The sequence below is a fragment of the Protopterus annectens genome, chromosome 1.part0, assembly GCF_019279795.1.
Source record: "Protopterus annectens isolate FY-2018-M chromosome 1.part0, PAN1.0, whole genome shotgun sequence".
NCBI lineage: Eukaryota > Metazoa > Chordata > Ceratodontiformes > Protopteridae > Protopterus > Protopterus annectens.
The window spans coordinates 920,626,984-920,654,186 of NC_056725.1; positions in this window are offsets into that span (position 1 = coordinate 920,626,984).

Genomic DNA, 27,203 nt, shown 5'->3' on the forward strand with positions numbered 1-27,203 from the left:
ATAGAGTGTAAGGTGGAGGGGGGGATTTAGCCAGGTGGTGAGCATGTGCAGACTTGAAGTGTGCTTGAGTTGTTCCTTCAAGTGTTTTGTAAACGTGTCCTTTGAGACAGCTGATGTAATAGATGTGGGTAGGGAGTACCAGATTTTCCCAATATAGTTGTGGAAGTGGGTGTCACCTAATTTTAACTTTAAACTTTAAAAGAAAAGAAAATGGGGTTGATAGATAAGTGGTGAAAAAGGGGAACAAAGAGGGAAAGACAGTAGGGTTAATAGCCAGGTATGTGCAGGAAGGCTGAAGTTAAGGTCCACAGCTTGCCATTTCTTCTACAGCGACAGCTGTGCATATACACTGAATTTGGAAATAGATTTGGACACTCACACCCCTGGGTGGGGGTGAGGGCAACAATAATAAGTTGTGATGCCATTTAGAATGGATTACATATCTATAGTGGGGAGCTGCAACTACGTGTTATTTGGGGTTATCTAGTGGGTTTTGCAACAACATTGGTTATAACGTGCTTTGCCATCTAAAATAGATTGTGCTGCAGTGGGACTTGTACCGAGAATGCCTGCTTGTTAGGCGACTGCTCTGCCCAGTTCACACTATTGATTACATCCACAAGACAGTCCAGTTAGAACTGCTCCATCCAACACCTGCACGTCTCGACCTATAATTTCATACCTATAGTCCCCCCCTCCCGCTCCTCCTTCACAGCACTCATCCTTTCTCTGGGTGCAGGTCGGGTCTAGCCACACCACTACACACTGCTCATTCTCCACTTCTCAGGACCCATCATGTACATTGTCTCAACCCATGGATCATCAGGCTTTCCCAATCTTGTAGTCCAAGTATATACGCGCCCTGCCTTGATGAGTCTGTGTAATGACGGAAATCCAAATACTCAAGACTTTTTGGGCTGTCCCACAAGGGACATTCTTGTCTTTGTTTCTAGATTAGTCTTAGTGGCTCCACAGTGTTTCCCCCACTGGTTGCATCCTGCCTGTGGTTTGGGAAGCAGTGTTTTGTTTACTTTGTGTGTTTGTTTGTATGTTTCACCTGTTTGGCTTGGGGGGGATATTGGTACGTGTAACACGTATGTTGATTGAGCCCCCTCACCCTCACTGGCGGTGCCTATGGTCATATACGTCATTCTTATGTGCTGTATCATATCATAGATATATATCTGGTATATATATATATATATATATATATATATATATACACACACACACACACACACACACACACACATATATATATATATATATATATATATATATATACACACACACACACACACACACACATATATATATATATATATATATATATATATATATATATATATATATATATATATATATTGCTGTATATATATTTAACAACATATAAATGTATGGATGTCTGCATAGATATATACACATGGTAGCTTAATACTCCTGCTTACTGTGACTGTTTTCTTTATACGGCACTAATGCACAAACATCCATTTATCTTGTATATGCTTTTGTTAAGAGCTACTTTATAAATTTTTTTTCTAATATAATCTAGCATCTGAATCACACAAATATGCTTTTGTCTTATAAATATTTTGTTAAGAGCTGCTTTATGAAATGTCTCCTATATAATCCAGTATCTGAGTGTTGCTTATACTTTTTAATGAACTAATTTCTTATGTGTTCATACTTTACTTACAAGTAAATTAATCTGTATTTTTTTCTTTTTTCACCACAGTAACTGCTTACTGAATATCCACACATGTTGCATTGCTGTACTGCCTTGCTTGTGCTGTGTTATGACCTCCTCATAGAAATGATTTACCTGAATCTTAGTGATTCTGTCTTGCTGTCCCTAACTGCACCTTCTTCTGCACTCAGCCTCTCCTGTTCTTCTTCTCTCCCCTTCCTCTTCCAAAGTATCAGTTGAATGTAACTGTAGCTTAACCCTCATGTGACTTTCTCTCTTCTTTTTCATTTAGATTAAACAGTACAAACTGATGGGCTGCTTTGAACAAGTTGTAACGCCCTGCCAGAACCGAATCCCTCTTTTAAAAACTAGACAGACATCAATGCCTTTCAACAAACAGAGCTAACTTCTCCCAAATCACCCTTGCCTCAAGGACTGCTCAGCCCACTTCTGTAATCAATGTATGTCCAAAACTTTATGTAAACTACAGTCTTCTGTAACTGTTCAGCTTTGATTTAGTTATTTTAACTATACTTTTCCTGTAAAAGCAGTATACAACAGTTCCCAGGACTCTGTCCCTATAACTGTCTAGTCCCTTTCATAAGAACTCCCTGCAGCCATCAAGAAATAGTACTTTTCGGGTTCAAGTCCTTTTCTCAAAATTTCTCGATAGACCAAAATAAATATTAATCTTGCCAGCCATATATCGCTATACATTTATCATGTTATCCAAAAATCTCAATTGCACTTGATAAATACCTTATAGATAGTTTTTTTTTCAACCACACTCCTCATACAAGGTCATTCCCACTTTGTTCTCCTACCTTACCTCCAAATACCACCCATTCCCACTATCCCTATCCCTAAATTTCTAACCCCTGACTCCTCCCTCACCAGACACTACCTCCTCCATAGCCAATAAAACTGCTCCTCACACATACACACCCATAAGTTACACCCCCTCTCCTCCCCACCACTACTGCTATACTCATAATTCCCACCCCTCCCTTCTCCCTTCTCTCCACATCTCAATGGTTGTCCTCTTTCCTAGTTTCCACTGTCTTCTTTACTTACTCTTTATTACCTAACTAATTCTGCTCACTTTCTAACAGCATCCACATCTTTAAATCTTACCACAGCATCCTCATACAAGGCCTCCCCTATGCTACTCTAATATATCTTCCAGTCTATTTACTCTAAACCCACTCCTACTCCAAAAATTCCACATTCTCCCAAATTAAACATACCTACCCCACTAAATTCTATTACTGCAAAATAAAATATACCACTTCCAATACATTACCTCACACCAACTCCTCAAAATTAATTCTCAGTGGCAATATCCACCCTAATCCTGGTTCCAACTTTCCTCCCACCCCTTCTTCTCACTCTAACCACAGTACCGACCCTCCCCCCTCTACAACTATCAAATCTAAATCCCTAAAAATAATCACACCAAACCTTCAAAGTATCTGTAATAAAATTACTAATTTCCATGCCTGGCTATCACATAACACTCCTCATATTCTGTCTGCCACAGAGACCTGGCTAAAAGACAGAGAAATTCTCGCTCCCAGCTATAACCTCATCAGAGCTGACAGGACCCACAAAAAGGCAGGAAGACTTGTACTTTTCTATCATAACTCATTTAATATTACTCCCGATTCAAATCCAATCCTTCAATTTCATAATGCAGAAATTCTCTTAACACTCCTGAAAATCTACAACACCAAAACACCAAAACAATATGCCTAATCATAATATATGTTCCTCCAGGTCCAAACATCCCTGTCCTAGAAGACATACTATCTTGGATATCTAATATTATACAATGAAACTATCATTCTAGGAGATGTCAACATCAGCTGGCAGAACCTCACTGGTAATTACCCTACCACTAGCATAAACCTTAACTTCACCCAACTCTTCACCACCCCTACTAGATTCCCCAAAAACAACAACAGTCAAGAGTTCCACACTTGACTGGAACTTAGTTACTGACCCTGCTAAATTCTCTAATGCTGGCACACTCTCTGATACTTTGAGTGACCATCTCCCTGCTTATGCCACTAGAACTCTCTCCCACACCCTGAAAGAACATCAGTACAAAACTGTTAGAAACATGTCTAACTTTGACCAACAATCATTCATCAACACACTAAAAGCTAGCAACTGGTCCAACCTCAAAAAGCTTCCTGTAGATGAAGCAGTCGATCACTTCAACACAACTTAAACATACCAAACAATTAATTGAGTTCTTTTAGTTTTGCCAAGGTAATTTCACTTGTTTTGCCTGCATCAGACTTTATTTAACATTAACTCTTATTGTCTCGGACCAGCTCACTGCTAACATCACAGAAAATGATGTCTTGCTATAGCAAATCAAGAATCACACCAAAACCATACAGTCTTTGGCTTAGTTCTTTCATTCTATAATATAAGCATCACTAGACACCGGTGGGTAATCTTGTACCCCCTTGATTAGCAAATGGCAGATAATTGCAGATGCATTATATGCTCATCTTAAGTCGGAAACTTTTGTCTCATTGGTACATTGTACTCTCTTTCTTCTTCTCAAAACCAACATGTTTTATCAATGGTCACAAGTTCTTCCCTGCTGCATGCAAAAAATGCAGCCTACTGTACCTTTTCTGGGGTTTCAGATTTACACCTGTTGTTAGGAGAAAACTCAGTTTCTGAATCTGAAATGCTCCATTTTCAGACAATTTACCTAAAGTGAGATGTTATCAGGTGGCATGATATGTCTCAAAAGAGAAGATAAAACAATTTATTTTGATTATGTCTGACACTGTGCAGTATTTGATATCTCAAGAAAGCAGAAAGGAATAGAAGAACATGAGCTGCACACGGTCCACTTCTTTGGCATGTATTTCAGTCTGTATAACAATTACATGATGTCAGACAATGTGATATCATTCTGCCCTGTGACACAAGCTGGAGACTCTGATATCTTAAACCTATACACAAGTATTACAGGTGGTCTACACTAGAGTACTGTCCTCTGCTAGACAGCAGCATTCCAACAATTAGAATAGAACTGACTGTGCCCATCTTACTGCAATGTTTGATATATAAGGAGAATGACCAGGCAGCAAAATGTGTATGAATATTAGCAGGCACAGAAATTCTAGACAAGGAAGAAGATGCCTTTTGGTCTGTGCAGAAATGATAACAGATGGTAGAATACATGGTATGTGATATAGTATAATGAAAATCTGACTGAAAACTGAAATGTGGCGAAAACAGAGACTGTTTTTCAAAAATAAATAAATAAATAAAATTGTTTATTTACCAGCCATGTTTCATCTTGTGTTGTCAGATAGTCGCTGTCAACATTTATTGCTTATAAAGTACCTACATTATAGTGTAAAATAACTACAAATGTAATTTCAAATAATAAAGTAATAAAAATAAAACATTACACTTGGTAATGTTGACACACACAATTATAACATCCAGTAAAGCAGAACAGAAGTCCCAGGACAATCATTGCCTTTTTTTTAAATGTCTTACTTCTGGAATAAAATGCCTATTGTTGTAAGGCAATCAGATAATATAATAACATTTCAGTCTAATTTAGACTATTGAGTAGGTGACTTAGTATACGATTCTGGTGTTTATAAATCAGTGTTCCTCGATTGTCCCATCACCTGAACTCTGCAAAACTTCTTATGAACTTATACCGCCACTTATTGTTGTTTTACATTTAAAGGCCCCAGTCTGTCAAATAAACTTAGTGCTATCTAAGAAAATGTTGAAGTATACCTTTAACGCAAGTATCCTCAGGCTCTATTAAAGTGAAGTTCCATCAGCCAAGTGAAAGGGCCTTCAGATTCAACTAGATATCAGAAATCACTCTGTGCCTTACCATAAAAAAAAAAAAACACTGCCCCAAGCACATGCACACTTGTAGTGCAATTGTTTACTATTGGTTTGCAGCCATAAATGCACTCACTGGTTATTTATTTATTTATTACAATGCATTACCAGGTAAATCAGCTGGTCTAACTGACGCATTTCAGCCATTATATTTATATAGCCTGATCCAGCATTAAACCATGCAAAATAACATTTTAAGTGCATATTATCAGACTTGCCTGGGCATCTCCTGAAACAAGTTATTATCCTGTCTTCCACTGTTAGAATAATCTGGATATTTTCAGAAATACCATATGTTGATTTGTTGCTATCAAACATGGGAGAAGATTAAAAAAGTAGTAGTCTGCTATAATATTTGATCTGCATGCTATTAGCTCAATGAATGCCAACGGTCATTATACCAGGTCAGTGAAACTTTAGATGCAATTTGAAACATGCTTAATTAGCCCGTCTGAGACATTGAAGTCTATCACAAGTCTCTCGAAATATTTCAGTAAGAGTTGCAGGGGCAGATAAAGAAACAGTGCAGTTTCCTGTTATGTACAGTCCTGATTTTCATTTAATTTTATGTACTCCCTCATGGTGTAGCATAGAGGAGCATCAAATGCAAACTATGTGGACTCTACAGCAGTATCAGATGGCCTTACAGCTGCAGATTGTGGGTCCATAGTAAGAAAGGTTCAAACGGCAATGTGTATTATTCACTATTCATGCATTTTTTAAAGCACACATATGAAGCAAACTTAAATAATCATTTAATTCAGTCATGCAGTATATGTTCAAAAGTTGTTTAATACATCTGGAAATCAGTTTTGTTTACATTTGCAAACACTGATTCAAGTCATGCTGTCAATGGAATTAACATTTCTTATCTTGCTAAGGCTACAAGATCAAAAGAAAATATTTTAGGTAACAACTGATGTAAATAGCTATTTTGCCTTATTCCAATGAGCAAAGCAGTATTTGCTTCTGATAAAAGAAAAATGATATCAGTACAAACAATATACAGCTGTAAGTGCAGCAAAATGTATGTAGTGCTATTTGAATCTGTCTGGAAAAATCGGTGCGCAACCAAGACATTTCAGTGATCGGGTCATTATTAGAATATTCGAAGTTTCACAACTTCGAGTGTTCTAATATTGACCCCTATTCAGTGAACACTTACAACATCGAACATAAAGAACAGCAAATTTTTTCTTAGAGAAAACATTTGCTGTTCCAAAACACATACACACAACACAAGCACTCCAAACAAACAGAAATCCTCACACATACCCCTAAAATCTTACATCTAACCCTACACTAAACTGTACATACACCACTAACTATCCACTTACCTTAACCCAAACCCTAGCCCTAAGGTCCATCACTATCGCAAACTCACCTCACCCGTGCCCTAACCCTAACTCACCTACCCCACCCTAACCCTCACGTCCACACAATCGCACACTTACCCGTGCCCTAACCCTAACTCACCTAACCCACCCTAACCCTCACGTTCACACAATCGCACACATACCTAACCCACTCCATAACCCTAACTCACCTAACCCGCACCCAATCGCACACTTACCTGAACCCGACCATAACTTTCCACCACAGCGCTGAAAATAGTGAAGCGACAGAAACAGACAACTGAATTCTTTCCCTAGGAAAAAATTTGGTTTTCTGTAGCTTTGCTATTTTCAGCATTCGCTGAAGAGGGGTCGATATTAGAACATTCGAAGTTTTAAAACTTCGATGTTCTGATATAGACGCCAATGATCACAGACACTGACCTCTGAGTGCAAGACAGTCCATTAAGATTTACAATATACAATGCATATATCTCACTTTTAATACTGCTTTATTGCAGTCTTTTGGGTCATTGATTCATCACAAACTTCATGAATGAGTGATAATTGTTGTTGCAACTAATACAGCAGCCAAACAAATCTATTAAGTGTGGATCATTGTTAAAATGAAAATATTTGCGTGACAGTATTTTAAATATCTTTCACAGCATACCTCTATGGTAAGTCTTCACTGTTTAATTATTTTCTCCCTTCCTCCTCGGTTGTAGCAGATCATTTTTTTTACAACACTAGCCAAAACATAGCACTGCTGTGATCACATGATTATGTTTCATACTTCTGAAGTACTACACAGAGTTCAGTTGTAACATCCTCCTCATCTGCTTCTTTAAACATAGCTTCAACACATCTGGTGAAATTTATCTAGCAGAACCCGATTCCACTCTGGAGTACAGGAAATTAAAGTATGTGGTGTGCTTGGTGACTAATGCAAGGAAGGAACTTGTTCTTGCATTTGCAATCATTCAAAAATGTTTATTTTAACTGGAAATCTCATTATGACAAAAATAATAAGAAAATAATGTTTGCGAAATAGTTTGGATAGGAAGCCAGAACAATATGTGTTTTGTCAAGTCAGACCTGGCATGGTATTAAAACACATCAGTAATTTATGGATGCAATGTATTTACTAATCTATGTTAAAATGGAAAATACTTCCATGTGACATCAAGGTAGACTAAACCAGTGTACCATTACACAGAGGATTACATTAGCCCAGACAGAAATAATCAGATCAATGAATCTATAATCCAAACAACGTCATTTTGTGCCATTAACACACTTACAGTGCATAATGGTTTAATCAGAAAGGTAGGTCTTCTGTAATTCTCATTACTGTGTTTCATTTCACCCTTAGAAATGGTGATTACTATGAAGTTTTTAACCATCACTTCAGTCAGGCAATGTACCACCACGAGCCTCTCATCACCTCATAGGTCAAGAACATGGATGCAATAAGAAGTTGATCTACTTTTATTCTGCATTGTACATTGAGAATATCCTTAATGCAGAAACAAATGTACAGTGGCACAAATGTGAGACAGAAGTGTGCATATTTCTGACTGATTTTGCTTTTCTTCCCACTGTTTAGTTCCTCCTCCTCCATATAGCTGAGAAGCTTCAGACAGTCCCCCCACAAGCCTTTAAAAACAGGAGATGCAATAGTAGTGATGATTTGCCCCCATAATGAAGTGCAGCTGTCTTCTACTGCCCATTCCTCCTCTCCCCATCCATCCATGCCCTTCGCAGTCCAAGCAACTATTCAAACCCATTTTCTAACTGACACTGGTGGCCAAGAGATGACCCATGGACCATAATTATTGCAATCGTGTCCCATACTGATACAGTACTTCAGTTTACCCTTAACACGTGATTAAAAGGAACACCAGACTCTACTGTGACACTCTACTTTTATGTATTATGAAATACTTGACACATTAGATAGCTAAACTCCTAAAACAGAAACTAATAATCATGTACTTTATTGCTAATATAGGACTACAATGACAACCCCACAGCAGCATCACAATAGCAGTCAGAAGTTTGCTAATGACAATCCTCTGTTAAGACCATTATTAAGCAATGGTCACTGCACATTAGTCATCTAGCGGGTCCTCTATACAAAAGGCTAAAACAAATGATACCAATCCTATGAATCCCCAAATAAAGTAAGCACTGATTTGTTCATGAAAGAACCCTGCATAATGTTACATTTCTTTCTGACTTTTTGTATTGCCTCTATGTCCTATGATAAAACTCAACTGAATATTTGCATTTTACATGCAGACAGACAGACAAATAAATAAATAAAGCCTTGCTTACCTGTATACATGCAACTCAAGCCCTAATATGACACATCCAGTAACCAGCCCGTTATTCTCATTTTCAGCACACTGGCAGTCTCAGGTGCCAGCCTGTATGTGGATTTCTAGAAAGAAATAGAAAAGCCATGCTACTGTACACTGCAGCTGTAGAGTTCTGGTATAAAAAGGCATACTGTCAGTTTTCTGATTTAAAGAAAATCACATCCTTGGAAAGGTTAGTATTCCTGTTAACCCTGCCCTTGCACAGAGTCCTGTCCACAACATAAGTCCATAGCTATGGACATTGGGCTACAAAATCTCTTATCTCTACTTTCTGATGTGGAATTACTTATGTGAATCCTGTACACAAGCATAATTTTCTTTAAGGAAAAGGTTTACCTTTTGAGCAAGCTGTGAGATCTGGTGTACCTGAGGAATTTTTGGCAGGGACAGTGTGGTTCCAGTTTGTTCTCAGGTAAGTTAAGTTACGAGCTTTAGTTTCATGTGTGAAGTAGGGGTGTATAACTGCTGTCTGATCTATCGAGTGGCACAGTACTGCTATAGCATGGATGGGGAGGAAGGTAGGCCTGGCGAGTTGTTTCGTTGCAGGGGTCCCACTTTACTAGTTGTCATATTTAACACTTGAACAATAGTTTTTCTCCCTTTAGATATGTGCAAAATTTTGTTCTATTGTTATTTTTGCTTTGCAAAGTAAAATGTGACTGAGCCTGTCTTCTGTGAAAGGGTGGCTACCCTTTTAGGAGACTGTAAGTATTTGCAAAGCATCTTCAGTATTTTTAGAAGATCGTGTGTTTTGATATTACATGTTTTAAAGCTTTTCCCCCAGCTGTCTTTCCCTTTAAGTTTAGGCTACAGTGGTGCATTTGTGTTTCTTATTTAAAATTATTTATTTGTGGTTTTATTGTTAATTCAAAGCGACACTGTTTTATAAGAGTGATTACATGAACGGACCAGGTACTGACTGTTTGTATATAGAGAGACCGTCTCTGCCGTGAGCATTAAGCATGTTGTAAATAGTAATAGGGTTCATCATTTTGTAATAGAGTTGTAATGTTCTCAGGAACATTAATTTTACTAGCTGGGAGTCCAGGAATAATTACTGGCCTGGACTGATTTATGTTTACATTTGTGGGTCTGTTTTAATGTGCATTGAGACTGTAAATTGGTTGTCTTTTTGTGTATCACGCATTTCGTTTAATGTATTACCGTGATGCGCAACCTGAACTTGTCAGATTTTTAAAAGGAGAAAACTGCACTTTTTACTTGTATAACAGCAACTTGTATTCTGAATTACTATTGAAGAGCCCAGCTATGCTGTTTATTTGGGGGGGGGGGTTGGACTACTGAAATATAGAAGCGTGTTCTATCATGTTGTATTTTTCAGGCTTGAAACAATCAAAACGCCTGTTCATTGGACTGGTATATTTTAGAGTGTGAAGTGGTAAAACTGGTGACAACATCATGTTGTATGCATGAGGTGACTGCTCCAGATCTGCAGAGTTTATAAGTCTAAACAGTTGATTTAATGCTTAACAACTTGCAAGTTGTGATCGAAGAGTCTGCACTTAGTTAATGAAAACCCAATGTCAAATATAGTCTGCCCCACCCCCCACAGGTATGTTATTTTTGAAACATGTCATACATGTGTGATGTTGGTATAATGGTTAAGGTATTTACCTTACCAGGCATAAGGTGCAGCGTTTGATTCTCACATGGAATAATTGACTAGGCTTAAAATGACCCATAAGAGCAGTCAACCTAGTACTAATCTATGAATATATGTTTCATAGCATCATCAACCACCATTTTCTCCATGGGGTTGGGGTATTGTGTCAGCTGTCACCATCTCTCTCTATGCAATGCCACTCTCCTGCCTGACTGTCTCAGGTCTTCTCTCACACAATCCATCCACCTGTTTTCTGGATGCCCTTGTTTCCTCTTGCCTTCTTCCTGTCTGTCCCAAATCTTCTTCACCAGATTGTCTGCTGATTTTTTCCACATGTGCCCAAACCAATGTAATCTGTTCTCTTTGGCCCTTTCTGCAATTGAAGCTACTCTGGCTTCTGCTCTAATGTTCTCATTTATTTGTCTGTCCCACAGTGTGCATCCTACCACCCTTCTCAGACACTTCATCACCATCACTTCTAGCTTCCTTAACTGCTCTGCCTTTACTGCCCAGCTTTCCTTACCATACAGTAGTACTGGTCACCCAACTCTTTGTACTTACTTTTCAGTTTCTTTGGCATTATGCTGTCATATACTAGTCCTGACACTCTGTGCCAGTTGGCTACAGCCCCTCTAATTATAGTTTTGACCTCCTCATTCAGACTTCCCTTCTCCTCAACAACCTCTCCCAAATACATAAACCTGTTAACCTGTGCCACTATTTTCCCTTCTATCTCAATTCTCAGCTTCTTCTGAACTCCACCATTTTCTGCCATTACAGCAGTCTTATCTGTGCACAGTTTCATCCCATGTGCCTTAAGGTTTGCATGCCATTCCCCTATCATTTGCTGAAGTTCTTGCTTAGTCTTCCTGTAATGCCACATTATCTGCATACAGAAACTTTGTTGATCTGTCCCCTCTAACTTGTTTGCTAATGTAGTCCATCACCAGTATGAGCAAAGGTGGGCTCAGAGCTGAACCCTGGTATACAATCACTCTTACTGAGAAGCCCCAATGGGTCCAAAGTCTGTTTGTACTTGACTAACTCAGTCCTTGTACACAGCTTGCACTAATTCTCCCAATGTTTCTGGCACATCAAATCACCACTGGACTGCCCACACCAGCTTTCTTGGGACCTAGTCATATGCTTCCTCCAAGTTTAGGAATGCCCAGGTGACCTCTTTCCTCATCTATAGCTTCTTCTCAACTATTTATCTAACTGCAACCATCAGGTTAGCTGTGCTGCATCCTGATCTGAATCCGAAATGCTCATCTTCCATCTTACATTCTACTACTTTGCATATCCAATTTGTCAGTCACCCTCTCCAGAACTTTCATGCAATGTGACAGGAGTTTGATGCCTTTGTATTGCCCACAGTTGTCCCCTTTGTTCTTGAACACTGGCATGAGAACACTTATTCTCCAGTCATCTATGGTTTATCTCTTCACACTGCTGAGTAACCTCAGGAGCCATTTTACCCCTATTTCACCCAACATCCTTGTTATATGTGCTGCAACCTCATCTGAGCCTGCTGCTTTCTCCTGCCCACATTTTCTTTAGTGCTGTTCTTACTTCATCTACGGTGGGCTCCTTCTCTTTTCTCATCATATTCTGTGTCAGGGGCAGTACAGCTTCTGCTGAGTTTTCTTCATTCAGAAGCTACTGAAAGTACTCCTTCCATCTGCCTTTGATATCCTGTGGATTGGTGAGCAGGTTGTTGCAAGCATCCCTTTTGAAGGGCATTTGACTATCTTCTTTATCTTTCTGTCTTTACCTTGTAACCAGATGTTGTTCTTTGTGCCATCTGCTGACTTACTTTTGAGAAGCTGGTAGAGTGCCTCCGATGCCTTGTTCTTTGTTACTGCAACTCCTTGCTTAGCTTTTTTGTTAGCCAACCAGTATTCCTTCCTAGCCTGGTCCATCTTTTCTATCTCCTGCTTTTACCTGCACTACTTTTTTCTTTTGATAACTAACAGGGCTTCTTCATTCCACCACCAGCTTTCCTTATCTAACTTATTTTCATACCTGGCTTGACCACATATCTGTTCTGTAGTTCTCACACATGCTGTTTTGATGCACTGCCATTCTTTGTTGGTGCTACCTATATCCTCTTCTTGAGATGCTAAGCCCTGAACAATTCTTTGAACTATTGTGCTTTTTCTCCAGTCAACTTCCAGGTCTTCAGTCTGGTTTCCTTTGACCTTACAGCCTTCTCTGACCACTGCTTCCAGCTGATTGTGGCAACCTTTATGCTGCGGACTGATTCACTGTGGATGACTTTACAATCCTAACCCAGTGCCCATGTCCATGCACTTTCCTTATTGTATGAACCATGTGTTGGTTACTAATAGCCTCTCCTTCTTTATTCTTGTTGCCCCATGTGGATTTCAAGTCACCTATTACCAACAGTAATTCATATTGCCCTGCTTTATCTAGTAACTGCAACTGCTGTCTGAATGCACTCTTTTGTGGAGCATAGGCTGTGATTATGAATACTGACCTATCATTAGGCTGGAGTCTGAATGCTGTGTCTGTCACTCTAATTCTGATTCCATGCCTCACTATATACTAAAGCCTCTCCATCTCCACAATTCTGACATAATTTCTAGCCTGTCCACCTGAGTAGTAGACCCTGGATTGTAAGCCATTGCTGCACTGCTCTTCCATCTTGTCTCCTGGATAAATAAGATGCCCAGCCTCCTCTTTCACTTCCAAGATAGCTGCATCCTGTCAGTGAACCTACATTGAGTGTAGAAATTCTTAGTTCAGGTTGATTGATTTTTTATAGCCAGCTCAACAGAACTATTCCTGGTAATCTAGCTGGGTAACTGGATACCAGCCAGCCTATAGCTTATCCACAAATACCTAGGTCCATTTGGCAATATTATTCATCATGAGCAAATCACCTACAGCCTTATTGTACACTGTCAAGTGGCTCATGAGGATACTGTGCATCACAGTAAATACCAAAAGCATAGGACACCATGCAGAGTCTGTGCTGTTGCCCACAACAGCTCCATTCTTTGGTGAGTTTGAGATGGAAACACTCAGCATTCTTTTTAGAGGTGGGGGTAATTCCACAGAGACACAAGGAGAACATGTAAACTGCAACCAGGCATTGGACAGAGGTCAGAATTGATCTTTGTACCTGGAAGCTGAAGACATTAATCATTAAGCCAACTGGCTGTGGCAACACAATCGCACAACAGTGAAATTACATGTTTATAACGTATATAATAAAATGGCCCTGTGAATAGCCCACTGACCTTCATTATGAAGGCCTAACACACATTATGTAGACCTAGCACACATGCATACATGCAAGTACATACACACACACACACACACACACACACACACACACACACACACACACACACACACACACACACACACACACACATACGCACACGCACATTTATAGGTACCCCCATATACTGATGCCAATACATGTATGCAGCATTTGTTTTAGAATCTCTACATTTCATGGAACAAGAATATGGGCGAGATTCCATAAAGTTCATGGAAGCTATGTGCAGACAGCACAGCACATCAAAGGAAGACATCAGTGCACCTGCTGTGGACATGATTTCAGAAGACACGCTGAAGGCAGTCCGAGTACTTAGCTATTCAGTATAGGATAATTACAGATTCCACACATGCTAGTCTGATTCCAAAACACATCATGTGTACACAATGCAATTTAAATGTGACAAACTGCCATGCTGACTCTGTTTCTTTAATCTTCAGCATATGCTTTTTGGACCCCAAGGAATAAAAGTTAATAATATGGAGTTTACTGAAGTCCGTAGCAAAAGTACAACCCCCCCTCCCATAAAAATGCAATCTTCTGTTAATGAACTGCATTAGGATGCAGTGGTACAAGCCATAAATGATGCTGGGGCTGTGCACCCTAGAAGGCAGCCAGCTAGAGTCAGAGAAAGGCTGAAACTAAGCCATTTGTCAGACCAGCAAATAATTGACAGGTATCACCTAGACAGACAACTGGTGCTGTATACAACATGTGTGCCCCACACATGTCTGTGCAGACCATCCAAGGAAACTCCATCCTCCATGAAACCAAAGTGTGTCTCAGCCTGTTTATACTTACATCTGGGACATTCCAGAGACTCATGGGGGATGCTGTGGGAGTGTCATAGACAGTTGCCAGCCATGTTTTGGCAAAATTCTTGGAAGCAATGTGCAGCAAGGTGGATGACTGCATACACTTCTCATCCACCCACATGGAGCAGAGAACTGCAATTGACAAGTTTTACAGCATTACAACCACCCCCCCCCCCTTCATGCACTCAGTGCAATAGATTGCACATATAGACTCCTATCGAGATAACAGTACATTCTGAAGCAGACCAATACATAAACAGAAGAGGCTGGCCATCCATCAACTGCCAGGCTGTGTGTGCAGCAGATGGCAGTATAGCAAACATCATGGCAACACACCCTGGCTGCCATTTGGAGGGAAAGTGGACCAAAGGCCATATTCCAGCAAGGTGAAATACCTAAAATACTACTACTAGGTAAACACAGGAGCACAGCTGGGATGTAAGCTAAGGATGCCCCTCACAACTATATCCATTCTGACCAAATGTGTTGTTTTCATTCCCCACAACAGGTGACTGTGGTTATCCACTTGAGCCATGGCTAATGACACTGTATCATGAAACATTCAACTCTGCACAAGAGGCCTACAATAGAACATACACAACAACCAAAAACACCAGAGACTGTGCATATGGTGTACTGAAGGCTAGGTTCAGATATCTGGAACATCCAGGGGTGCACTGCAATACACACCTGAGAAGGCAACACAGATGATATCAGTGTGTGCCATACTACTAAGCATGTTGACTAGAGAATGTGACAGTCCTCTAGCGGCAGGTGTGGGTTAACTACCCCAAGAACCACTTATGTCTCAAGAGGACATCCCACAGTGATCAGAGGAGGAGCAGGAGGACATAGAGAACAGAAGACACAGGCACAGGCAACGTAGGGTGTGACCACAAGTGCGGGCCCAGGCAACATAGCAGCATCTGACCCGCAACTTTAAGTCATGACAAGCCACACATACATGAGTACACAGATTAAATACTGATGTTCAGGTGTTGCCCCACCATAGCACCATAGATTGCCTCTAATGGCAATTACCCACTGGATGTACACACTGCGCATAACACCATCATCATAATATATTACAATATGTACATATGCAAATATGTCAGAACATGGATCATCCGCACAAGACAAACGATACACACTCAGATTGTTGTATCACTACATGGAAAACAAGAAGGGATAGACATCAGTGCTACACAATCCTAGCTCTAGCATAAAATAACATGAAAAAAGAGAAGCAACACAGGAGATAATGCAGAACATTTAATAGCAGCAGAAAAATATATCCCAATAAAGTGCTAATTTAATAACATTAGCCAGCTATGTTTATGACACTGTTGGACACATCCTAAATCAGTTATGGGTGACCTCGCTGATGTTTCACACAACGGTCAACTCTGCTCCAACCTTGTACAGAAACATGTTGCCCTGGTTGCCCCACAGAGTGGATTTATGGGGTGACAACATCAAGCTGAAGTGAAGGAAGTGGGACAGTAAGTTAAAGGCCTTGTTGTGACTACCGGCAGAACCACAGCAGATGGTTCAGCAGTGGAATACTGTGCATGTTGGACCATAGACATTGATGTTTGATGGCCAATGGTGGTTCTGGAGACAGGTTGCCTGCATAACCCATGCTGCAATCTGCTGAGCATAGTCAGGGCACACATAACCTTGATGGCACTATGGCACTGCTGAAGTACAGTAGAGGCCTGTTTTTCTACCAACCATGCCACAGCTAAGAGACTCTCATTTTGAGTGGCCAATGCCACCATTATCACACCATGTAAGCGCTCTTGTCCTTCATGCATCACACATACCTGGTGTACCACACAATCTGTGGCACATGCAAGTGCATGGATGTCTGACCAATGCCATTGTTGGAAACTTTAATTTGCCTGCAGTATGAAGCGGACACCCTCTGACAGCTGATCATGCATGACATCTGCACATCTGCATCTACTGTGATGGCATGTATTAGGTTGTTGCAAGGAACTGCCATCAGCAGTAGTCTCAACTGCTGTCTGTCATTTAGTGGCCTTACCCTGTTCAACAATCAATGTCCCATCATTCTCCAAATGACCAGATAAGTTCCCCTCCACATCTGAGGCTACAGCTGCAGCAACATCACTGTTAACATCTTGTACAGACTCTCCCAACACGTCAAGGTACTGTGTGCCAGAAGCCATAATACCATTCTGAAACACATCTGAAACCACACCATGATTGCTGAATGGGCTGATAGACAATATATAGTTGATGTGCTACAAGATACAAAAAAGACACAGATCAGGACAATGTGCTTGCATGACATGATGGATAACATCAAATACATATGACATATATATCTCACTGCAATGTTACAAATAATAATGACTTTACATGAGGTCCATGCATGTTTCATTGAATCTACATATATGGAAAATAGAATTAGGTTACAAAACCAACATACATATTTGAGGAAGACAAACAAAACACACATCTTACATCCTCATGGGAAGATGGTGCTGCCGAACAGTGCTGAACTTTAACTATTGTATGGTAAAAAAACAGCATTAGTGATCACATCATTGCCACTATTAACCATGTGAACACAGTTAAAACATACAGAAGGTGCGATGTACATATAACACTCATATGTGCACTTGATGATGTTGATGCAGTCTGGCTTAGGAAGGGGAAGGACACAGACTAATGGAGGATAACAACAGGATGAACAGCAATGTCAGTTATGAAACATAGTTAATAGCTACCACTGACAGACTCCTGCTGTGGAGAGGTTGTGGGTTTTACTGTGGCTCCTGCAGTGGGAAAGTAAAGAGAAAGACAACACAGTCATGTATTTAGCAAAACAAATGCTGACAGTATCACATATGCAACACTGTACCAGGGGCTGCACATACTCATGTGATGGACATTGCACCTCTACACCAGATGGCCTGTGTTGAAAAATATTGGCATAAATATCATGTATCACATGTGTGCTACACATGGATGCAAGCTATGAAACTTTTGCTCTAACATACCTGGTCTGTCTGAACTTGAACCTGCACAGCTTTAAACCTGACTGGATGCACCTGTAATGCACAATTTAGGGAAATAACAATATGACAGTAAACAGTAGTACTGTGAAATGAGGTTGAGGCAATAACAAGTAGTGCTCACAGTAACAGTATGGAGACACTCACCTGCTATTCCGTTTTTGTTCCGAAGTAGATGGACCCATGAATATTAATGCAAACAGCACTAAACATGCAGTTTGGACTGCTCTGTCTGTACTTCACCTGTATGAATACATGCCTTTAGACTTACATTCATCAACTTCACATTTGGGGATCTGGGTGCAGGCTCAAATCTGCTGCTGTAAAACAAACATAACAATACATGAATATGCATATTACAGCAATATGCAGTGACTGTCTCTATGCCCAGCCATGTTATGGATTGAAAGACATATATGTTCACCTGGAACTCCGGCTTCTATATCACCCCTGGATATGTATCACTCCCCTCTTGCTGTATGCAGTGAGCCCAGAAATATTGTGATGTCAGCAGTGGTCAATGGTGGTCCACCACTGGTGGCATCACTCAGTCTCTCATAATGTCTTCATCTGTTGACTGCTCAAAGGATCATGTCTGAGCAATGTTGTCTACAGGCATCACAGAATCAGTTGTGACCACTAGCTGCATTTATGATCTTGAGGTCAGTCCAGATTTCATGTCTCCAAACTGTATCACCAGAATAGCTAAGGAGTCTCCATTCATGTTATCAGAGAGCATCAATTATGATTTCATTTTCCTGTGGGGAAGAGTTTAGGATGGTTGGCCATCTGTAAGACAATGATATGCACATGATAATATTCCTGTGAGAGCCCATTTATGCAGCTGATATCAACATAATATAGTTACAGCACAGAATGCAAGACATTACCAGTATAAACTGAAGATGATCTGTAAATTTGCTTTTTATGTACTGTTCACATATGCCATGTAAATCTCTCTATACAACTGCATATGGGACTGAAATCAATTAATTAAAATAGCAATGCCTGTATCCATAAATGCCAATCAAACATCAGTCCAGTAACACAACAATTTCTGTTAAAGATCACATTCTTTTTAAAAATTAATTTAAATGGGAACCTTTGGAAATTACTGACTTTAACAGGTGTATAAATCACCAAAACAGAAATGTTAACAATTGCCATTGTATCTGTGACACCCGTGCCCTGGCCCAGCAATCAGGGACCCTCAATCCTCATCACTAAGACCAGAGAGGGCGTATCATATGAGAGGAAAGGATAACAAATACACACAGTAAAGTGCAATTTCCATTAAGAGCACACATGGATCACTGTCAGTCCGGGGCTGGTTGCTCCCTTGCTTGCCAGGTCCACAGTAAGACTCCCCACTGGCACAGCTGTAGGGTCCAGATCTCAGCCTGGTGGGCAAGCTAAAATCTCCAGCAATCTCTCTATCCAACTAGTGCTTTGTGTCCCTGCCCAAGTTGCTGGCACACATACATTTTGAGATAAGAGTTTACACAACCACACAGACACTTTTGGGGAAGGCTGGCACAGGTTCTCCAGCTGTACCCCTTTTTCCCAGACTATATGGAAGCACCAGCTGCCACCACCCACTAATAATTATCAGATACTCCAAAGCACTTAGAAGGGTGTTTAATTATTACTGTGCAATATTATTATCCAATTGGTAAGTGTAACTATAGTTAAGGCTTATTAGAGTGGCAATGTGCAGTTTTACCAAAGGCATACACGTACTCTAAATAGCTTAAATTGTCTCTACACAAACCAGCCACAGTTAAAAGGTTTTAAAATATTTAATAAACAATTAAAACCACAAGACAATACATTCTACTATACAGTGTAGTCAAAAGTTTAGAGAACACACAGGAATACTTAAAATAAATCAGTAGTACAGTTCTGACATCACAGAAAAAAACTTAGTCTAATATTTTCTAATTCCTAGCTACTTCTAGGAGAAAACACAGTTCTAACATACTACTTACACAAAGAGAGCATATGACAATGCTGAGTTTCAAGGCAAAAATGCTTAATAATCTCTGGTTCTCACTGTTTAAATTGAAACTTCAGTTCTGCTAAACATTACATCATCTTTTACACCTTCCTGGTGTTCCCAGGCTGACAGAAACTACATTTACATTTTTTTACACTTAGAGCAATAAAGGACATTCCATATGTAAATTCTGGTCATTAACTTTAGCCTTAAAACAATAGGCAGGAACCCTTCATCTAGCCGGACTGGAGCCAACTTTAGATCAAAAGGTGACAACATGCTTTTACTGGGTCAGTAGAGAGCACAATTGCCACATTTTTGTAAAAGCATTTTTTTTTCATTTAAGACAACAAGCATGTGATTCACATTCATATTTACAAACGATAGAATTATCTATAAAATGATATCTGGCTAGGCTGGTAGCCTTCACCCTTCTCTACCAGTCTTCACATTTCTCCCCCCCTGGAGAACTCAAGCTAGTTTTTCAACTGCCCCTTGTGAAACACAGCTTGAGAGGGTTAGGTCTATCTGAGTGTACCTCACCCCATTCCCTGTCTTAAGAGCCCATCTGCATTAGCATTGCTAACCCCACTGCGGTGCTGCACTGACATATCATATGCTTGCAACCCTAGGCTCCATCTTAGCAACTTGGCATTTTGCTGGCTGGCTCTGTTTAACCATGTTAGGGGGTTGTGATCTGTCATAACAGTGAATTTCCTTCCATACAGATAAGGTTGAAGTTTCTGCAGTGCCCACACTATGGCTAGACATTCTTTTTCTACCGTTACATAGCATTCCTCTCTGGGTTGGAGCCTACAACTGAGATAAACCACTGTGTACTCTTCCCCCTCGGAATAAATCTAGCTAAGTACAGCCCCCACCCCATGATTTGAAGCATCCACCTGCACAACAAATTATTTGCTGTAATCTGGATTGGCTAACATAGTGGGTCCTCCTAAAGCTTCTTTAAGCTTCTTGAATGCCTTCTCACATGCTGGGGTCCACACTGCCTTATCTGGCCTGTTCTTCCTTGTCAGGTCTGTGAGGGGAACAGCTATGGTACTATAACTGGGAATAAACTTTCTGTAGTACTCTGCTGTCCCTAAAAATGCCCTCACCTGCTTTATAATAAAAGGTGTAGGCCATGCCTGAATAGCTTCCACTTTGGCAGGTTCTGGCATTATCTTACCACTCCCCACTCTATGTCCTAGGTAGGAGACCTCTGCCATACCCACCTGACATTTGCTTGGCTTAATGGTCAACCCTGCCCTCTGTAGTCTGCCCAGCACCTCCCTGATATGCTGAAGGTGCTCTAGCCAGAAATGGCTGTAGATGGCAATGTCATCTATGTAAGCAATGGCAAACCTCCCTGCTCCTGCTAGGAAATTATCTACTAGCCTCTGGAAAGTTGCTGGGGCATTCCTCATCCCAAAGGGCATCTCTGTGAACTCATACAAGCCAAAAAGAGTCACAAAGGCTGACTTCTCTCTAACACTGGGAGTCAAGGGCACCTGCCAGTAACTCTTGGTAAGATCAATGGTTGTAAGATACTTAGCCCCACCTAGCTGCTCTAGGGCCTCATCTGTCCTAAGCATGGGGTAAGCATCTGACTCTGTGTGACTATTTAATTTCCTGTAGTCCACGCAGAACCTGGTGCTGCCAGCCTTCTTTGGCACCAGCACCACTGGAGAGGCCCAGGGACTGTTGGACTCTTGAATCACCCCTAGTTTCAACATCTCCTGTACCTCCTCACTCAGGGTCTGTCTGACTCTCTCAGGCAACCTATAAGGGTCCCACCTAATAGGTCTTTGGGGTCCTGTATACATCTGGTGCTGCACCAGGTTGGTGCACCCTGGTTTTCCAGTGAACATATCCCCAAATTTCTGTAACACTGCTCGGATTTCTCGAACCTGGGAAGGGGATAGCTGCTGTGACATTGCTACCCCTTCACTGAGGTGTCACCCAGAGCCTCACTGAGGAGATCAGTCCCCAGATCTCCCTCAGACTCCTCCTGTAATCCACTGCAAATGCTCAGCACAAGGGCCTCCTTATCATGGTAAGGTTTCATCATGTTAACATGGTACAATTTGTGCCCCTGCCATCTGCCTAGCAGTTCCACCATGAAGTTAACATCACTTACCTTTCTTATCACATTACCACCTTGTAGGGACTCTCCCAAGCTGCTTGCAGATTGTTGTGTCTGACAGGAATGAGAACCATTACCTGCTGCCCCACAGCATACTCTCTAGCTTGAGCATTCCTGTCATACCACACCTTTTTCTATTGTTGGACGTCTGCCAGGTTCTCCTGGGCCAAGCCCATGAGTTCCCTGAGCCTTGTCCTGAGGTTTAGGTTGTAAGCCACATCAGCCTCCTTGTGAGACTCCCACTCACCTTCCCACTCATCTCAAATTAAATCTAGAGGTCCCCTCACTATACCCATACAGCAACTCAAAGGGTGAAAAACTTGTGGATTCCTGGGGAACTTGTCTGTAAGCTAACTACAGATGGGGCAAATATTTGTCCCACTCCCTCTTAACCTGATCTGAAAATGCTTGTAGCATGGACTTGATTGTAGAGTTTAACCTCTCAACAAGACCGTTAGTCTGGGGATGGTAGGGGGTGGTCTTCATGTGCTTCACCCCACAGGACTTCCACAGACAATTCACCAGGTCTGACATGAAATCAGCATTTCATCAGTCAGTATTTCTTTTGGGAAACCTACCCTGCTGAAAATCTCTAACAAAGCATTTGCCACCTTCTCTGCCTTAATGGAGGACAAAGCCACTGCCTCAGAGCATCGTGTAGCATAATGCACTACCACTAGGATATACTTTATCCCAGAGGAACTTGGGGTACTCAGAGGACCCACAATATCTACAGCTACCCTCTGAAATGGCTCCTCAATCACAGGCAAAGGCATCAAAGGAGCTCTCACCTTGTCTCCTGCCTTGCCTACCTTTTGGCACTGCTCACAGGTCCTGCAGTACCCTGTTACATCTCTGGAAATTCCAGGCCAATAGAAGTTCTGCATAATATGCCTCTTTGTACGTTTTATGCCCATACGACCTGCAAAGGGAATATCATGGGCTATGGCTAGAAGCACAAGATGGTAGGCTCTAGGCACTACCAACTGCTGTACTCTCTCCCCTTCTGGCCCTCCCTCAGGGGTCCACTATCTGTATAGTAACCCTTTGTCCCAGTATACAAATTCCCCCATTCCTTGAGAATCAGGTGCCTCCCAAGCTACCTACTTCAGACCTTGCAATGTAGGGTCTGAGAGCTGAGCCTGCCTCAACTCTTTCCTTGTAACCCTTCCCAACTCCCCTTCCACAGGAAGTCTGGTATCCTCTGACAGTGGTGTCTCACTGTCAGCCTGGGTACTACTACTCACCTCTACCTTTGCAGTCACTCTGTCCAAGGGACCATCAGTACCCACAAGCAGCTGTGGCTCACCTTCAGTCTCAAGGCTACAGAGTAGCTTCCTCCCTGAAGTAACCACCTCAGCAGTCCTGGCTGCAAATATGCAGTCTGTCTGGGTCTCCCCCAGGCTACCAGACTTACATGCTTATCTCCAAGACTGTCTGCATGTAACTGCACAAGCACAGGGTACTGCACTATCAAAATCATTCCCTATCAGGATATTGGCAGGTATATCCTCAAACATACCTACTTGCTGGCTTCCTTTTCCACCCTCCCAGTCAAGGTGAACCCTAGCCAAAGGTATTTGGAATGGGATCCCTCCTAAAGCCCTGACTTGAGTGGACTGCCCAGGCAAGTAGTGCTCCTCTGTAACCATTGCAGGCTTTACAATCATTATATTAGAGGCTGTGTCTCTCTTGGCAATGGCCTCTTTGCCATTCACTACAATAGGATATAGCCTCTGGTGGTTGTTTGGTACCTTTGTTGTCCCAAGACAACCTACTATTGGCATTTTGTCTTTTCCCCTTACTGGCACCCTCAACTTTGGTTCCCCACCTTGTCTCCATGGACACCTGTATGCCACATGGCCCCACTGGTTGCATTCAAAACATTTAACCCTAGCTCCTGGACATGTACCTGGACTAGTGGCTTCCCCTGCTAATGGCAGATTCTGTTGGGGTAGTATGTGCTGCCCACCATGGGTTCCTTGAGACCCATGAGCAGTACTGGGGGTGCCCTTCCTGAGCAGGGCTGCCCTGCTTGCCAGGTATAGGTCTCCCTTCTTCCCCAACTCATCTGAAGTAGCACATTGTCTATCAGCTAACCAGATCCTCATGTCCTCAGGCAAAGAGCTAAGGGCTTGTTCCCTCACCAAAAGGTCTGTCAGCCCTTCAGAAGTGGTGACCTGACATCCACTCACCCACCTATGGAAATAAGTACTCATTTCAGCAACATATTCACATGCACTTTCATCTGCCTTGCATCTATGCTCATGAAACTTTTTCCTATATGTGTCAGGTGTTAGCTTAAACAGTTCTAAAAGACATTTATTTACAGCAGTATAATCAAAACATGCAACATCAGAAATTTTAGCTAATGCAGTTACAGCTTTACCATGGAGTAAGGGGGGTCAGGAACCGTACCCAGAATCCTTGGTCAACTTCATACTGTTTACATACCCTCTCAAACATATGAATGAAACAATCAAAATTATCCCCCCTCTTTAAACTGTGGAAGAAATTTTCTGACTTTTTGTGCTTCTGGGGTCCAGTTACTCCCTTCCCCATTACCTCCATGACTCTGGCAAAGAGTCAGCATCTCCTTCTCATGCTGCCTCTGTCTTTCCTTTTCCTCAGCTTCCAGACATAACAGTTTCTCGTTCTCCTCAACCTGTAGACTTCTCTGTCTCTCAGCTGCTTCTACTTCCAAATGCCAGGCCTCCAACTCAAGTCTCTTTAGCTCCAGCTGGATTTTTAAGTCCACTGCAGAAAGGTTGAGCTGTCCATTCTCCGAGGGATTTATATCTCCACTGTCAGTCTGATTGTCTTCCTGGTTGGTGTTTTGTGATGTAGCTGTAACCAAGGCTGCAATCAGGTCTGCCTTAGTCAGGTTTCCATGCGCCAGTCCCCTAGCCTGGCACATCTCTGCCAGCTGACTCTGTGTCAGCTTTCCATACTCCTCTGCTGACATGCTGCCTGCTGACCCTGACTAACTAAGCTAACAAAAGAAATAAAACAATTGTGATCTGGCTGTTTTAGAGAACAAAACACCTTTAAAGCTCACTGTACACAAGCTACAGGATTCACTCTACCCACACCACTACAAGCCAATTAGTATTTCCCAACTAATTAATATGTGATGTGGATATCCCACTGCTGCCAAACACAAATGTGAGGATATCCCAACCACTGCCACCAATTAATATGTGTGGATAACCCAACCACTGCCACCAATTAATATGTGACACCTGTGCCCTGGCCCAGCAATCAAGGAGCCTCAATCCTCAGCACTAAGACCAGAGAGGGCATCTCATATGAGAGGAAAGGATAACAAATACACACAGTAAAGTGCAATTTCCCTTAAGAGCACACAGAGATCAGAGTCAGTCTGGGGCTGTTCACTCCCTTGCTCCCCAGGTCCACAATAATACTCTCCACTGGCACAGCTATAGGGTCCAGATCTCAGCCTAGTGGGCAAGCTAAAATTTCCAGCACCCTCTCTGTCCAACCAGTGCTTCCTGTCCCTGCCCAAGTAGCTAACAGGCACACACTTTGAGATAAGTGTTTACACAGCCACACAGACACTTATGGGGAAGGCTGGCACAGGTTCTCCAGCTGTGCCCCTTTTTCCCAGACTGTACAGTAGTACTAGCTGCCACCACCCACTAATAATTATCAGCTACTCAAAGGCCCTTAATAGGTTGTTCAATTATTACTGTGCAATATTATTATCCAATTGGTAAGTGTGACTATAGTCAAGGCTTATTAGAGTGGCTATGTACAGTTTTAACAATTCATTCAAGTACTCTAAAGAACTTAAATTATCTCTTCACAAAACAGCCACAGTTAAAAGGTTTTAAAATATTTAATAATAAATAATTAAAACCGCAAGACAACACTCTCTACTATACAGTGCTAGTCAAAAGTTCAGAGATCACACATAAATACTTAAAATAAATCAGTAGTACAGTTCTGACGTCACAGAAAAACACTTAGTCTAATATTTTCTAATTCCTAGCTACTTCTAAGGGAAAACACAGTTCTAATATACTACTTACATAATGAGAGCATAAGGCAGTGCTGAGTTGGATGTTTCAAGACAAAAATGCTTAATAATCTCTGCTTCTCACTGTTTAAATTGAAACTCCAATTCTGCTAAACATTACATCATCTTTTACACCTTCCTGGTGTTCCCAGGCTGACAGAAACTGCATTTACATTTTTTTTTACACTTAGAGCAATAAAGGACATTCCACATGTAAATTCTGGTCATTAACTTTAGTCTTAAAACAATAGGCAGGGAGCCTTCATCTAACCGGACTAGAGCCGACTTTAGATTAAAGGATCAAAACATGCTTTTACTGGGTCAGTAGAGAGCACTGTTGCCACATTTTTGTAACAGCATTTTTTTTTTCATTTAAGACAACATGCCTGTGATTCACATTCATATTTACAAATGATATAATTATCTATAAAATTCTATCTGGCTAGGCTGGCAGCCTTCACCCTTCTCTACCAGTCTTCACAGTACCTCTCACTCTTCATCATAGAAACAAAGTGCATCTAATGTGCACCAACCTTTAAGTACAATTTACACCATACATAATTAATGAGGTTCGTTAAATTCAAGGTTTTGGAATATCAGCCTCTGTGTAATTTAGCTACCCAGCTGTACTACATAAATACCCAGTAGGCATTGATAAATGGTACCATGTGTGACATGTTCTCATTATCTGCCAATGATCTCATAACATGACATCAGCTCCACTTTCAAATATTGATATTGATACATTTATAGATCAGACCACTTCAAACTGTGAAATGAGTGGGACCTCAGTGAGCATTTCTTTGTTTTTGCATTTTTCAGACATTTTCTATTGGAGGATCATGATGGCTTATACAAAGAGTCTGAAACATGTCCATGCACCCAACTGTACTAAGGAGGTGACCACCCAGATGTTGACCA